The sequence below is a fragment of the Macaca mulatta genome, chromosome 2 (assembly GCF_049350105.2).
Source record: "Macaca mulatta isolate MMU2019108-1 chromosome 2, T2T-MMU8v2.0, whole genome shotgun sequence".
Lineage (NCBI taxonomy): Eukaryota > Metazoa > Chordata > Mammalia > Primates > Cercopithecidae > Macaca > Macaca mulatta.
This window is the reverse complement of record NC_133407.1, coordinates 93,830,402-93,845,778: the sequence shown is the minus strand read 5'-3', so window position 1 is coordinate 93,845,778 and position 15,377 is coordinate 93,830,402. Positions and strand designations below refer to the sequence as shown.

Sequence of the window (15,377 nt, the reverse complement as noted above, 5' to 3'; positions counted from 1 at the left end):
CATTTTGCCTCAAAATCATGCTCAATATTTTTTTTTTCCTGAAAGAAAAGTGCCCAATTTTGCTTGACTTGAAATAATTAAATTAGGAGAAAAGCAAGAGTCTATTAGTATATATTTTATCTTTTACCAAATGACTTAATAAAAATAATGTATACATTAAAAACAACAAACGAAAATACTCTATGTATAATAAGAGAACACCAGGAAGAAAAAATTACCACGTGTACTTTATTTTAGAGTAATGAACATTAAAGCTAAAAAAGCCATAGAATATTATTCTATGTTAATACCAAATGTTGTCTTGTCCTAAAGTCTCACAACAATAGAAATACTTGCATATAAAAATTTTAATTCCCCATGGGGTAAATTTATGCACATTATAAAACTATTAGTTGATTTTTGTTGATAGGTTGTAATACAAAATGCTTTCAAATGGCTCCTATATGTGGCTTGAAATTAGATGAGAATCATAATAATTTAGAAGTATGATATACTTGAGTCATAATAATACTTGCTTTTAAAAATATCTGAGTACTACACAATGACTTTTTGTAAAATGAAATCATTGACTTTTATTGTTATTGCTCTATACCTCTTACTTCATTTTCTCATCTACTACTTACATGATCCAGGTCCTAGAAGTCTTGAAAGGACCTCCTCTACCATTTGGGTGCCGGCTCTGTGTGTGTCTGTGGGTGTGTGTATGTATAAATAATAAAGCATGGGTGAGGGGAGGGTGGATTTGCATTTTAGAAAGGAGTGGCTATATGAAAAAACAATGTCTTTGATTCAAATATCATTTTTCATATAATATAGTAATTGATGCTTCAAAAGTGAATACTAAAATTTCAGAGGAATGTTTTAACCTAATCTTAAATGTTCATTTTGCTATGACCTATTTTGACTGTTTTGTAATAATCATTAAGTTCCTACAATGGAATGAACATAAAACCAAGTATTTATTAACTAATCTTAATTTGTTTTTTTTTTTTTTTTTGAGATGGAGTCTTGCTCTGTCACCCAGGCTGGAGTGCAGTGGCCAGATCTCAGCTCACTGCAAGCTCCGCCTCCCGGGTTTACGCCATTCTCCTGCCTCAGCCTCCCGGGTAGCTGGGACTACAGGCGCCCGCCACCTCGCCCGGCTAGTTTTTTGTGTTTTTTAGTAGAGACGGGGTTTCACCGTGTTAGCCAGGATGGTCTCGATCTCCTGACCTCCTGATCCGCCCGTCTCGGCCTCCCAAAGTGCTGGGATTACAGGCTTGAGCCACCGCGCCCGGCCACTAATTAATCTTAATTTTTAAAAGCAATATGTAATTCAGGAATCATTTCCTTTCTCCTCTTGTGCTCCAAACAGCCACTGAAAGGCAAGGTCAGAGACATAGTTTGAGATGATCTTGCCATGCGATCCAATTACACTTTGCTAAAACACAGTTCTTTCAATTAGATAGTGCGGTTCTTGACATTTTGAAGTGGACAACCAGGTTGGTGAGTCACTTAAACTGTGGTGCCAGCTCACTGTCTATGATGAACTCGAACTGTCCTTCCCAGCTGGGAACTCTTGGCAAGCTTCCTTAAAGACCCAGTGGCTGGCAAAGCATGAGGAACTATCACACAGAGAATGAGGTCCTCCTTGGGTTTTGAAAACCGATGATAGAAGTCTTAGAATGATGCAAGCCAGGTCACAATCTCCTAAACCACGAGCCTTATCTTGAATGAAACATTATTTCTAAGTTGGATCTGAAAAGGAAAAAAAGTTAAAGTATAAGGCAATGGTTCATTTGTACAAAAGAAAACAATGTCAAGTCTCTTAGCTTGGTTTCCTCCAGTCCAGTTCAGAATCTCTCCCAGAGAAGAACAAAAATCATTTTTTCAGTCTTTTGCATACATTTTTACTAAAAGGACTATGAAATAAGTAAGTATTTTATTCAGAAATTTATGGATCTGGCTCTTCTCTTAGGTTGAAAATTCACAAATATGTTACAAAAGTACAGAATGTGGGGGCTGAAGAATCTAAGAGATTGTCTAGTCTCATGTTTTTACTTTACATATGCAAAATCTGAAGGCCAGAAGCATGAACTGCCTTACACACAAAATACTAGTTAGATGCCTGAACTAGAACCTAGATCCTGGCTGGCATTTCTAACCTAGTATCTTCTCTACTATAATATGTAGTCTTTTCACTAGGGTAGAGAATATTAAAAGCCCGTACTAGTAGACATATTCAAAGCCTTTAAGACAGAGTCATTCTGGGGCAAGGATATAAAATGATTGCAAATGATTCAAATTTCACTTCCAGGAAACAACTTTAGGTACCACATAAGCAGAAATGTGCTATTGGAAACTTCAAATTTCTCAGGAACTTATGTCTTATGGTAACAAGGGCATGTTGTTAATATTATTTCTCCAGCTAATTGTTTTTATTGATCTGTTGTGGTTAATAAGCACTGACTAGTTTCTGTAGGTATGGAGTCCCCATTCTACCAGGTTTGTAATTAAGTAACAAGAAGTGGGGCTTTGGTGTTGGTCTGTCTCTGCTACCAGTATTATGAAAAAGTCTATCCAAATAACCATGAGCTACGTAAGATAGGAGGGCTGCCAGTCCAGGAAGGCTTGATCTAGTTTTTCTTTAACATTACTCTAATTTACTTCAGGTTTAACTTATATCTATTAGGATCAATGGATCTTAAAAATGAAGTTAAAAAAAAAAGACGGTATAAAAATGTGCAATTAATTGCTGATACCCCAAACTGTGACTTGTCTACTGCATTCAGTTGTAATGGTACTTTTTTTTTTCTTTTTTTTTTTTTTTTAGTCACTGTCTAGCTCTGTTGCCCAGGCTGGAGTGTAGTGGTGTGATTTTGGCTCGCTGCAGCCTCTGCTTCCTGGGTTCAAGCAATTCTCCTCACTCAGCCTCCCAAGTAGCTAGGATTACAGGTGCATGCCACCATGCCCAACTAATTTTTGTATTTGTAGTAGAGACGAGGTTTCTCCATGTTGGTCAGGCTGGTCTTAAACTCTTGTCCTCAGGTGATCCACCTGCCTTGGCCTCCCAAAGTGTTGGGATTACAGGTGTGATCCACCACACCCGGCCTTGTAATAGTACTCTCTATTAGTGTATTTCTAGTGCTGTCTCAAAGTTCCCTTTCTAACTTCTCATGGCATTTCGAAAAAATCGTGATTTAATTCTGAAAATTTACTGGGGGACTCCAAAAGAGAAAAGGGTAAGGAATGAGAATTTGAGAAGAGAAGGAAAAGTACTAGGTATGCTGAGGGGCCAATCAGTGGCTCTCTAGGGAAGGAGGGGGGTGTTTAACAAGATAGTTATACGTGATTCAGAGGTGAAGGCAAGAGTAGTCAGGTAGTCCTTAACTCCCATCTAGAATTTCAAAGAAATGCCGTTTCCTTTCCATAGATTCAAGAGGGTATTTATTAGTTAAGGGAGGCATATTTTGGTACTAATCACATGTTAAATTTTGGGAGCAGGGAATAAGAAACTCCTCTGAGGGTGAGTCTGAATAGCATTTGCTGGGCAACCTTCACTCAAAATGTGCAGATGAGGCACAGCTACCTAGGCTGTACATTCACATGTATTTTTCCATTTCTCAAAATATTTTAGTTGTCTTGCCTTAGCCCAATAGAAGACTTCCCCACCCAAAGGAAAAAGAGGTGTTAAGGAAAGCTTCTTGGTAGAAGGGAACTTTCAGATATACAAATCTTTTTTTCTTTTTCTTTTTGTTTAGACCGAGTCTCACTCTGTAGCCCAGGCTAGAGTGCAGTGGTGCGATCTCGGCTCACTGCAACTCCACCTCCCGGGTTCAAGCGATTCTCCTGCCTCAGCCTCCTGAGTAGCTCGGACTACAGGCATGCACCACCACACCCAGCTGATTTTTGTATTTTTAGTAGAGATGGGGTTTCACCATGTTGGCCAGGCTGGTCTCAAACTCCTGACCTTAAGTGATCCACCTGCCTTGGCCTCCCAGAGTGCTGGGATTACAGGCGTGAGCCACTGAGCCCGGCCTATTTTTCTTTTTAGAATCAAGGTTTGAGAAGTCGGTGAGCTGAGCAGAAAAGAAAATGAGGAATTATGAGATTAAAGTATGAGAACTTTCCCCTAGGTTTGTACTTGAGCTCCACCCCAGGACCAGGAAGGCTGTACTTCAGGAGCAACGCTAATTAAGGGAAGAGCTCTGGTCTTATCCACTTCTTGGCCCACCTTAAAACTTTCCCAGAGCTGTTCCTGCAGTGTTCCATTCTAGACACTCTCCACAGGACTATTGTGAGAAGGGCACAGCCTCCGGCAGCCTGACCAGCATCTACTTGCTGCCAAAGCACTGCCACTGGAAAGGAGGCCCACCCTTTTGGCATCCTTCATAGGCCCCTTAGGAAATTGTTAAAGACAGAAACTTTGAAATTGAATTTTAATGATTGTCAGGAAATAAGGGTGAGGTACGGCAGCTGCTCCGGAGCAGCTGTCCCAGCTGCCCTATCCAAGGGACAGGCCTGCTTTTTGGCCACCATCTTCCCCTACCCCCGATGAGAGGAAGGGAAGAGGTTGGACCAAAAGGTAAAGGTTTCAACTTTGAGGGCGCTGATTCAGGACCCATATCCACAAACAGAAAACTAAAAAGCAAACAAACAAAACAAAGCAAAAGACTTACAACTTCAGAGTCTCAGTTCCAGGCTGCCCAAGTGAATTGTAGGTCCAAGACATTAACTTTTGTAAAGGATAAGGGGGTGGCTGGGCAGAATATGGAGGACCCCCTACTTCTTTTTTTTTTTTTTTTTTTTTGAGACAGAGTCTTGCTCTGTCGCCCAGGCTGGGGTGCAGTGGCCAGATCTCAGTTCACTGCAAGCTCTGCCTCCCGGGTTTAGACCATTCTCCTGCCTCAGCCTCCCGAGTAGCTGGGACTACAGGCGCCCGCCACCTCGCCCGGCTAGTTTTTTTTTTTTTGTATTTTTTAGTAGAGACGGGGTTTCACCGTGTTAGCCAGGATGGTCTCGATCTCCTGACCTCGTGATCCACCCGTCTCGGCCTCCCAAAGTGCTGGGATTACAGGCTTGAGCCACCGCGCCCGGCCAGGACCCCCTACTTCTTATACATAATCGCTCACCAGGGAAAGCACAGCCACAAAGAGGGCTGTGAAGGGCCCCAGGGAGAATGGGAGAGCTTGTAGAAAGAACCAGTTTCTCTTCTGGATCCAAATGGTCTGTGCTTTGGGGTGACTGCAGTTGGATTAATGCTCTGTTTCCTTCTGTCTGCCTGGGCTGTGTCTAAATGAAAAGCAGACCATAGCATAATGCTGTCCCATCACCACTTTTCTAATCCCAAAACTCAAGTGCCTGAGAGTGAAACTTCACAAAAAAGTTATTGCCAGCAACAAATTCAGGCTGACAAATTGTCAATAATCACACCTTCGACATGCTGGATGACTTTCAGGCAATAAATAAGCAGGTGCAAGAAGAGCTGCTGGCTGGGTGGGCAAGGTGCAGGCCACAGCCTAGGCTGCAGTTTTCCCAATGTGTCCCCCCACAACAAGGGAATGCCTTCAGTGTGAGGACTGCAGGGCGCCTGCTTGCTTGCTCTAGCTCTTGCTCCCTTTCTTCCTGTCACTAACATAAACTGCACAGAGGAGCTTCTCTCTTCCCTCTCCTCCAGTTAACCCTTCTGGGTTTGTGTTTCTATGGTCTCAAGCACCCTTGATTTACAGTCACATTACCCAGGTTTGCTTTTGATTGAAATCCTGGGCCCCTGGAATGTATTAGACATCTAGTTACTTCCATATACCTGTACATTTTCTGTGACAGATAAAGAATTAACAATATAAAAAATAACATTTTTACCTGTGAATGCATTTGAAAAATGAATGCATATTATATCAGTTAAGAACTTAAGACACATCTGAAAGACATCTTTCAAGGTGTTTGCAGGTTAGTGCTTCTATAATCAACCACATCTCTCTGTCCTCCAGCACACACACAGTCACAAGAGTGCTTTTTGATTTGTCTTTCCTGTTTTAGACTCACTTCGTGCTTTAAATTTAGGAGCAATTTTAAACACATACATGGATCCAAATATGCATTTATTATATAAGATATGATTTCTTGCCTAGTTTACAAATCCAGTTACCCGATTGTAACACTTCAAATTATATTATTAGTCACAGCCCTCCTAGGAGGTTGATTTAACTACAGAAGTTTGGGTTCAAAATTTAATTCACACTTCCATTTCCTCTAACTTGAATTTTGATTTCTGCATTTAAATACAACACAGCACTTGAATTAAGGGTCTTCTTGTTACACTGGAGGCTTTTCAAATTTCTCTAAACTCTATAGATGAACTGCATTGTCACATAATCGATAGGAAAATCTCAGCTGTCACAGATCCTAAGCAACCCTCTGCCACAGAAATAACACGATCTGGCATTTCTGAGTTTGAAAATGTGCTGTTTGGATGACATGAGACCAGAACCACCCAGACGGCTTTAAATATTGTGGTCTCTAAGAACTGCTGAGGACTGACCTGCTGAGAATGACTGAAATACTTCCAATAGGCTTTTCTCCTGGTTAGAGACCAAGTGTTGCTTTTTTTTTCTTCCATAAATAAGTAATGCAAGAGCCAGCGTATTGGTATCTGAGATTTAAAGCTATTTCTAGGCTCAACTAAGTTTGCTGCCATACAGTTTATATCAGAATTTCAAATTAAGTGTTTCCTTCCCCAAACCAATAAGCAATTCAGGCTTGGATTTTAGAGTCTAAATCTGAAACTAAACACCTGTCCTTTGAAGACTTAGATCATTTCTATCAACATGAGCAGGGTTTCTGCAGTAGATAAATCCTTCAGCTCAAAAGAAACTGAATGGCATCTCATCATAAATAACATGAAACCATAAAACTATAGCAAACCATTTATCTGCCTCAATGCCACTGTTTCTTGCTGAACTCTCAGTATTGTCTCTACAATCTGCCACACACAAATGTCGCTATATCACATGAGAGCATGAGGAAGTTGTATCCATATCTGTATCCTCTCCACTTTTATCTATAATACACTACTCTGCTACTCTTAAACTAATGACTTGTTTCACCGAGGGTATTTTTTAAGGTGTTACTGGGTGGCCCTACCCTAAAATCTACCCCACTTAGTGGATTAGATTATGTAATAAATACCTTAATTTATTTCAGAAGAACCCTGCTAAAAATGCTTATGACCTTGTCATACTATGAATCATGTACACACCAAATGTAAAAATATTCTCTGATTTATCAATTTGCTCTGTCAGAGAGTTTATGTGTTAAATATTACAGTTAGTTATATTACTTTGCCTGCATGGGCCCATTTATACAAAGAAATGCCTAGAGGGGAATCAGACGATAGCAACCTAAGTGACACAGATTCAGTTTATAACTTCAAAGTATGGATAGGTAAAACTTTTTTTTTTTTTTTTTTTTTTTTTTGAGACAGAGTTTCGCTTTTTCGCCTAGGCTATAGTGCAGTGGTGTGATCTTGGCTCACTGCAACCTCTGCCTTCTGCTTTCAAGTGACTCTCTTGCCTCAGCCTTCCGAGTCGCTGGGATTACAGGCGCCCACCAACACACTCGGCTAATTTTTGTATTTTTCAGTAGAGACGGGGTTTCACCACATTGGCCAGGCTGGTCTTGAACTCCTGACCTCGTGATCCACCCGCTTTGGCCTCCCAAAGTGCTGGGATTACAAGCTTGAGCCACTGCGCTCGGCCTGTGTAAAACTTTTCTAAAACTAAAGCTGTTGGAGGCTGCATCTCCTAAATCCACCATCAGTAGGATCTTTGGGCTGAATCAAGAAATACCACCTCTAGTTCAGTCGTCATCAGGGAACCACTGCATCAGGCCAGGTATTTTGCTTTTATTCAATTCTAGAAGAAAATGGGACAACTTGGACTAATATAAAAAGCCAACATTTCAAATTGGCTTCATTTCTCAAGATCTTAGAAGCTTCCAACACACTGAGGCTATTTTTTGGCAACCTTGTTCTAGCTCCAAACTCCCCTGTTTACACACGAGAGTTTATCCATTATCATAGTCCACAGGCTTCTCCATAACTGTAAGTTGACATTTGGAAATTATGTCATGCCAAAGAGCCCCAAACCTATCCAGAAACCAAGTTATTTATTTCTAAAGCAGCTGTCATTTGTGGAGGTGGAAGAGAGGAGGTAAGAACTAGGCACATAATATCCAGGCTGGGAGTGGCTGACCTCTGATTATCCATTAAGGAGAGATGACTGATGAAAACACGTTTACTTCTTGGATGCTTGATCAGTGTGTGAATTTGCCTCATTTACAATTAAGGGAAATGATTAAACCTCAGCCCAGTCTTACACACTGCAGAGTTGTATTTAATTTTTGTAAATGTGCTGTATTAAGCTAGCTTGTCCTCGATTTCCAAGATATAAATCACATAAGGTCAATACTGCAAGTTCGATGATTTGCCTGCATTCTTAATCACATAGCAGAGAGACATAAAGCACTGAATATAAGGGATGTACTGATAACCCCAGCATATATGGCTCTAATATTTTAGGTTCAGGCTGGGCGTGGTGGCTCACGCCTGTAATCCCAGCACTTTGGGAGGCTAAGGTGGACAGATCACGAGGTCAGCAGTTCGAGACCAGCCTAGCCACCATAGTGAAACCCCGTCTCTACTAAAAATACAAAAACATTGGGCCAAGGCGTGGTGGTTTACGCCTGTAATCTCAGCATTTTGGGAGGCCGAGGCAGGTGAATTACATGAGGTCAGGAGTTCAAGACCAGCCTGGCCAACATGGTAAAACCCCTGTCTCTACTAAAAATACAAAAATTAGCTGGGCGTGGTGGCACACACCTGTAATCCCAGCTACTCAGGAGGCTGAGGCAGGAGAATTGCTTGAGCCCCGGAAATGGAGGTTGCAGTGAGCCGAGATCATGCCACTGTACTCTAGCCTGGCTGGCAGAATGAGACTCTGCCTCAAAAAAATAAAAATACAAAATACAAAAAAAATTAGCTGAGCATGGTGGTAGAAGCCTGTAATCTCAGCTACTCAGGAGGCTAAGGCAGGCGAATCGCTTGAACTCGGGAGTTGGAGGTTGTGGTGAGCCAAGATCATGCCACTGTGCTCCAGCCTGGGCAACAGAGTGAGACTCCGCCTCAAAAAAAACAAAACAAAACAAAACAAAACAAAACCAACGTTTATTTATTTACATACTTCATACTTGCACACACTTTCTCTCTCCTCTACCCCCAACAGGAAATACTGCTTTCTCTGACCCTCTGCAATCTAACCTTAACACTACAGAAACCATGAGCTGGAGATGACTGCTTTCTTGCGGTACTATTTATGAAACATTCTCTCTTTTTCTTTCCCTAGGAATCTATCCCAAAGGATTGAGCAATGTGCTATGCTGCTACTCCACTAGATCTCAGCGAAAAGGTGGGGGTTGCAAGACCATCTTAACCCTTGCAATGGTCTGGCCAGCAGCATCTGCTTTGTTATCTAGTTCCCTGAGCTCATTCTCAGCTTAATTTTAGAAACGTATCTAGGTCTACATTTATCTCTTTAAATGGCCTCCAGCATTTGTCAGTACTGTGCCACTGGCCAGGTGTGGTGGCTCACACCTGTAACCCCAGCACTTTGGGAGGCCGAGGCGGGCAAATCACCTGAGGTCAAGAGTTCAAGACCAGCCTGGCCAACATGGTAAAACCCTGTCTCTACTAAAAATACACAAAAATTAGCTGGGCATGCTGGCAGGTGCCTGTAATCCCAGCTACTTGGGAGGATGAGGCAGGAGAATCACTTGTACCCAGGAGGCAGAGGTTGCAGTGAGCCGAGACCATACCATTGTACTCCAGTCCAGGCAACAAGAGCAAAACTCCATCTCAAAAAAAAAAAAAAAAAGTACTGTGCACCAATCCTGGCACATGTGTCTCTTCTGTGTAATGTCTGTCATTACACAAAGCATTATAAAAACGTAATTTCCAACCTTGCAATATACCCTTACTACAGAAATCATTACATTAGCATAACAAGCACAAAGTTCCAAGGTAGTAATTTGGTTATAGGTCTAAAATCCTTCCAGTTCCATCAGATCTCTATGGATGTATGGTGTTACCCTTCTGCAACTACAGTCTGTGTCAGTGGATCTCTTGCATGAAGGAAGTTCTGCTGGGCGAACAGTAACAGTTTGTACTCAGGGACTCAAAGTCTGAGTTGGAACATTTCTTAAAGAATCAAGATACTTCATCTTTTTTTTTTTCCTTCCTCTATCTCTTCTTGACCACCAAGGAAACATGTCTTGAAAGGTATTTTTCCACAGGTGTTTCATTAGACAAGTGCAGATATCAGGACTTATCTCATAGGCAATACAAGCACTTTTTGGTCTTTCGGCTGGGGGATGGATTTTGGGAAATTTGACTTCTATCTATGCTGCCATTTGTGGAGGTGCAGATTAGCTGCAACTCTGCTGAGAAAGGATTGGTGGTGGTGGTAGGGGTCAGTAAGGTTGAGTTGTATTCAAATGTTAATTTACACCTGAAAAGACAAAATGTAGTCACCCACTTGGGGGTGACTTGAGTTTCTGTTGAATACCAGCCATGAGTGCTTCCTTGTGAAAGATGAAAGTTGAAATTGAGGGGGCAAGTAGTCTAAAAGTTATGGGAACAGGAAGAGAAGGAGCAGGGACAGTCTTGATGAGTAAAACAAAATGTATTTAGCCATCAGTTGTAAATCTATTTTCAACTTTTCCTTCTTAGTAAAGTTTTAAGATATAACGGAAGATGGTAATTTCCACTTTACTAAGTATTTGGAGATTGTCTATGGAATCCAAAAGTATTGGTGTGAAATAAGAATGAAGAATTAGCCTCACTTTTCTACCATTTGGATGGGTTTTCTTGTTTCACATAGTCTGTTTAACAACTGCTATCCACCTTGCTTAATGGAATCCCTAAGTACCCCGGGAGTAACTAAGGAAAAAAAAAAACCTTCTACATTCCAACACTGCCTTTAACCTCAAACGATAGTAAAGGGTTCATTCAGACCCCAGGACCACACTGAGGCATTAATTAGGCTGATGAAATCCATCGAAATGTATGGATTCAGCATAATCAAGTTTCTACCACAGACTATCGTTAAGGAATACGTGAGCAGCTGGGAGAATAGAAAGTACTGTTAGAGTTAAGTCATGCATGTAATTGAGTATATTTAACATAACCATTTTAATGATCAGTGATTAAAAGTGCATCTTACTTAAACGGTATATCCTCTGCAATTTGTTCATATCAACTCGATAATGTTCTCAAGAGGAAAATGTAGGGATACAAATTTCTAAACAAGATCTTGTTTGAGTTTGGGGGAAAAAAGCAGGAAAGTGAACTAGAAAGAAAAATGTGGCTTTTGCATGCAGACAGCTACATGAGTGTGATATAAATTAATCACTGTTGTGGACACCTTCTGTGCTCAGTTCATACAAAGTATTAGGAATATATAATAAGTGATTTTGTTATTCCTCAAAAAGAATATATTTTTCCTTAAAGATGCTTTCTCTGTTTGACTTTTTTTTTTTTTTTTAAGGGGGCAGGGGTATGCTACTCAAATCCTGTTGATTTTAAGAGCTTCGCTTAAGATCCTGGGAAGTTCATATTTCCAATTCTTCTTCCAACCTGTTGGGTTGGCTTATCTTAGTGGAACTTGCCTCTGTGAAGATAACAGTAGGAAGAAGAGCAGGCACCACACGGAGAAAGATGCACCCACATATGACGGACCAAGAGTGCGAACAGTTCAGAAACCCGCAAAGGGGAAATTTGCTATTCAAATCAGCGAGGGGCCTGAATCAAAAGCCCACGCGTTTAGAGGCAGACTCTGCTCTCCTCTATTCGCTCGGACCTGGACAGTTAAATGGAGTCATTGTGGAGCCATGCACAAGCCAACCCCACTCCTTTTGTTGCATTTTTTCAACTTTTGTGCTCAAAACATGGAAATCACCGATTACTTTGCCCAGGAAAGAATTGAAGGAGAGAGGTGGATCTAGATCTACAACTAGAAGTGTGTAAATCATACAACACCTACACATCTATGCAGGCACTACTAAAAGTGAGGGTTTAGAAGGGATGCCCAACTCCCAAAAGTTGCTTCACAGGGCTCTTTTTATCTCCCTTCACCCCTGCCCCCACTCGTATAGAAAAACAAATCTATTCTCCCGCTCAAAATAGGGTTGAAGAGTGGCACATCTTGAATGTCTGGGAGTTGCACCGAAACTTTTACAAACCTGCGAGAGAAAGGAAGCCACAAGCACATAAAAGTATGTTGGCACATACTATTCTGCTTGCTGCAAACAAAACAAAAATGTTTTAAGGGAAAATTCATTTGATGCCTTTCTTTTCACCCAAAAGCATGTCTTCTTTGGTTTGGAGGGACAGCTCTTGGGAAATCGGGTCTCTCAAGGAGCACTCCCACCCCCAACGTATAGTCTATAAATATAGTGGAAGAGCCATGCCAGGGGCAGTAAGTGCAAGAGAATCTGGAGTCTTGAAAGCATCTTTTTCTTCTGGCTATGGTGGCACTTAAATGATAATGCAGGCAATGGAGCTGGGAGATTTATATCTTTTGGAAAGTAGGGCGAGCCAGATGGTAATAGCGTCATTAACACACAAACTTGGGATGTGCAAGTGAAGCTTGAAATTGGGAAAGAGATCAGGAGAACAAAGGGGGCTGCTGTTGAAAGGCTACCCTCTTCTGCCGGCCAAAGCTAAGAGCCCCTTGGTACTGGGGTCTGCTCCTGCCCAGAACTGGATAATAAACGACAGCTTTCCCCCTTCCCTGTTGTGACTTAGAAAGCACCAAGAAAACTTTTGCAATAGGCAAATTCGGCACTTATTTATGGGTAACCCTTTGTAGTCTGAAGTGGCAGGAATGGGCCTTTAATCCAACTGCATTTCCACCCCCACCCCCTACCCCAGTTTGATAAGCCCTGGCAATTGTTGACATTTATTTTATAAAATCAAAGTGCCGCTTGTTGTATGTTTCAGACAAAAGTTCATTTCCCTCCCCTTACGTAAATACTCTAAGTAAATATTAAAGGCTGAACAGCACTACATTTTCATTTTGGTGACGGGGGTTGGTGTGAAGGTGTTGAAGGGGGTTAAACTCTAGTTTTACTATGTAAAGCTTTAACCTTTAAGTTAACTCCCACTGAATAGGTATAATTCAGAGAGAACAGAGAAGGCATTAAGACAAGATTAACAATGGCATTACTAATAATAATGCAAGTTTTTAATAAACACCCATGCACACCTCTATAAACAGAAAAGGAGGTGTGAAACTAAAGAAAACGAAATTAATAACATTGTTCTCCTTTTAATAAACACAATGTATGTATGTAGGTACATACAAACACATCCATACATATATACACATATGTATATGGTTTCTAGGAAGACAGTAAAGGTAACTAACGGTCATTAAGTATTGACTGGCTTGAGTGATGCCTGTTAGCGACTAAAAGTTGACGAGGTCTAAACTAAAATCGAACGTTTTTCTTTTTATTCTTTAAAAAAAAAAAAAAATACTAGAGCTCTTTAAAAGCCTGGAGGACTTACCCTCAGGGATTATTCAGAGAAAAACTGAGACTGGCCGTTCGTCACAGGCAATTGTAAAGGGTTTCAAAGAGCCGATCAAACGATCGCCAGAGTAATCTACATTCAAGTCCGGATGATGGTGTTACGGCACACACCTGCGGGGTGTTTGCTGTCCGTGCCCCTCGCCGAGCTACAAATCATCATTAAAGCGAGCTGCTTAAGCTTCTTCCCAGCTTCTAGACAAGAGTTACTTGGGACAGTTCACTTTGATATTGCTACAGCTCGCAATTGACAAGCAAGCTATTTTGGAGCCCAAGCCAGAGCCCACATCCTAATGCGCTTCGCGAAGTAAGCAGGATGGTGGGGGCAGGGAGCGGTGAGCAATTGTAAAGGTCTGTCTCTTTCGCCAATTTCCAGAGCAGAATCACCGCAAAAATGTGTAGGAAACCAGGTTAAATCAGCTGAAACCCGCCTTGAGTTTCTAGTGAGGGCCCTCCCAAAACTTCTTTACTACAACTTTTAACCGACCCGTACTGTGGACATAATCTCACCACCTCAGTTTCCCTCCTTCCCTCTCTTAAGTACGCACTCGGGTCAGCACCTTCCCTCGAGTTCGAGATTACATATTTCTTCATCAGGTCTGGTATCTAGTTTGAAACTTTCACTTTTGGTTCGTTCGTTTGCGATTTTTTTCTCCCTTTTTGTGCGGACTGTGCCCTCACTGCTCTCACTGCCCTCACCTTGAGGGGGAAAATAATCCGGAGTTGGGTAAAAAAGAAAGGGACTTGAGGGTCTCTGACAGCTGGAGGCGGGGAAAGGCGGGAGTCGATGTGGGTTTCTGTCTGCGTCTGCCTGAGTGCCCACAAGCCCTCGGCAATCCGCGTGCGACCCACTGGCGGGGGCGGGGTGGGGGAATTAACCGGCTACCGGTGATGCCAAGATCAACACTCGGAGCGAATGTATCAATAGACCAATTTTCTGCTCTTACCGCGAGCTTTTTCGTTTCAATCCAGAGTGGAGGTGTCTGCGCTGCGCAAGACGCAACAGCACAGTGGCGTCAGGAAGAAAAAAAAAAAAAAAGAGGGCGCTAGATGCGGGAGGCGCAAGTATGGAAATTAACTCATTAGGAAGGGGTGTGGTTACAGCGAAGCCCCCTCCTCCATCCCGTCCTTTCTCCCTTGCTGCCACCGTCCCGGCTTGCTAAATATGAGATTACAAACAAACAAATAAAGCAGAAGCTGACTACGCAGTCCCAGATCAAACACGCTCCAGATAATTCGCTTCACTCAGCGCTGCGGCCAGATTTGCAGCTCAGCGCTGGCCCCTGACGCCTGCCGGTGGTTTCAGCGCCCCCTCCAAGCCAGCCCCTGCTTCCGCAGCTCTGAAAGGCAGGGCCCGCGGCGGCTTTTCGAAGGCACAGCACGTGGCCCTGACGCCCCGTTTGGTATACGTTTTAAAACATCAGACAAACGCTTCCACCAATATGGCAACCGTCTGAGGGCTTCTGCCGATCTCAGAGGTCCTCTCTTAAATGCTGCCTGATAGAGGATGAGGGTGGTGGTGGTCTCTTTGGGAGAAAAACAACAAACAAAACAAACTAGAAAGTAATGTCCCAGAGGCCCTGGCCAAGAGCCTTTTCCTGGGGCGCCGCACTCCGTGAGAGGTATCAGTGGTGGAGGGCTCCGAGAATACGGAGGCTGGGGCCTGGAGCGGGTCTGAGCGTTAAAGCCCCGAGTTGTGATATTATTAACCAAAGACCAGGTTACCAAGATTGAGGGCAAGGAGGTTGGAGAAC

At 42.3% G+C, this 15,377-nt stretch overlaps 1 protein-coding gene across 1 annotated transcript in view; it reads right to left on the bottom strand.

The window, feature by feature from the left end:
* Nucleotides 1-209: 209 nt before the first annotated feature.
* LOC114676301 (uncharacterized) overlaps nucleotides 210-15,377 on the bottom strand; it is a 778,104-nt gene continuing 762,936 nt past the window's right edge. The window contains exon 8 of the mRNA XM_077991694.1: nucleotides 210-1,737. The gene's annotated coding sequence lies outside the window, so the exon portion shown is untranslated. The remainder of the gene's footprint in view (nucleotides 1,738-15,377) is intronic.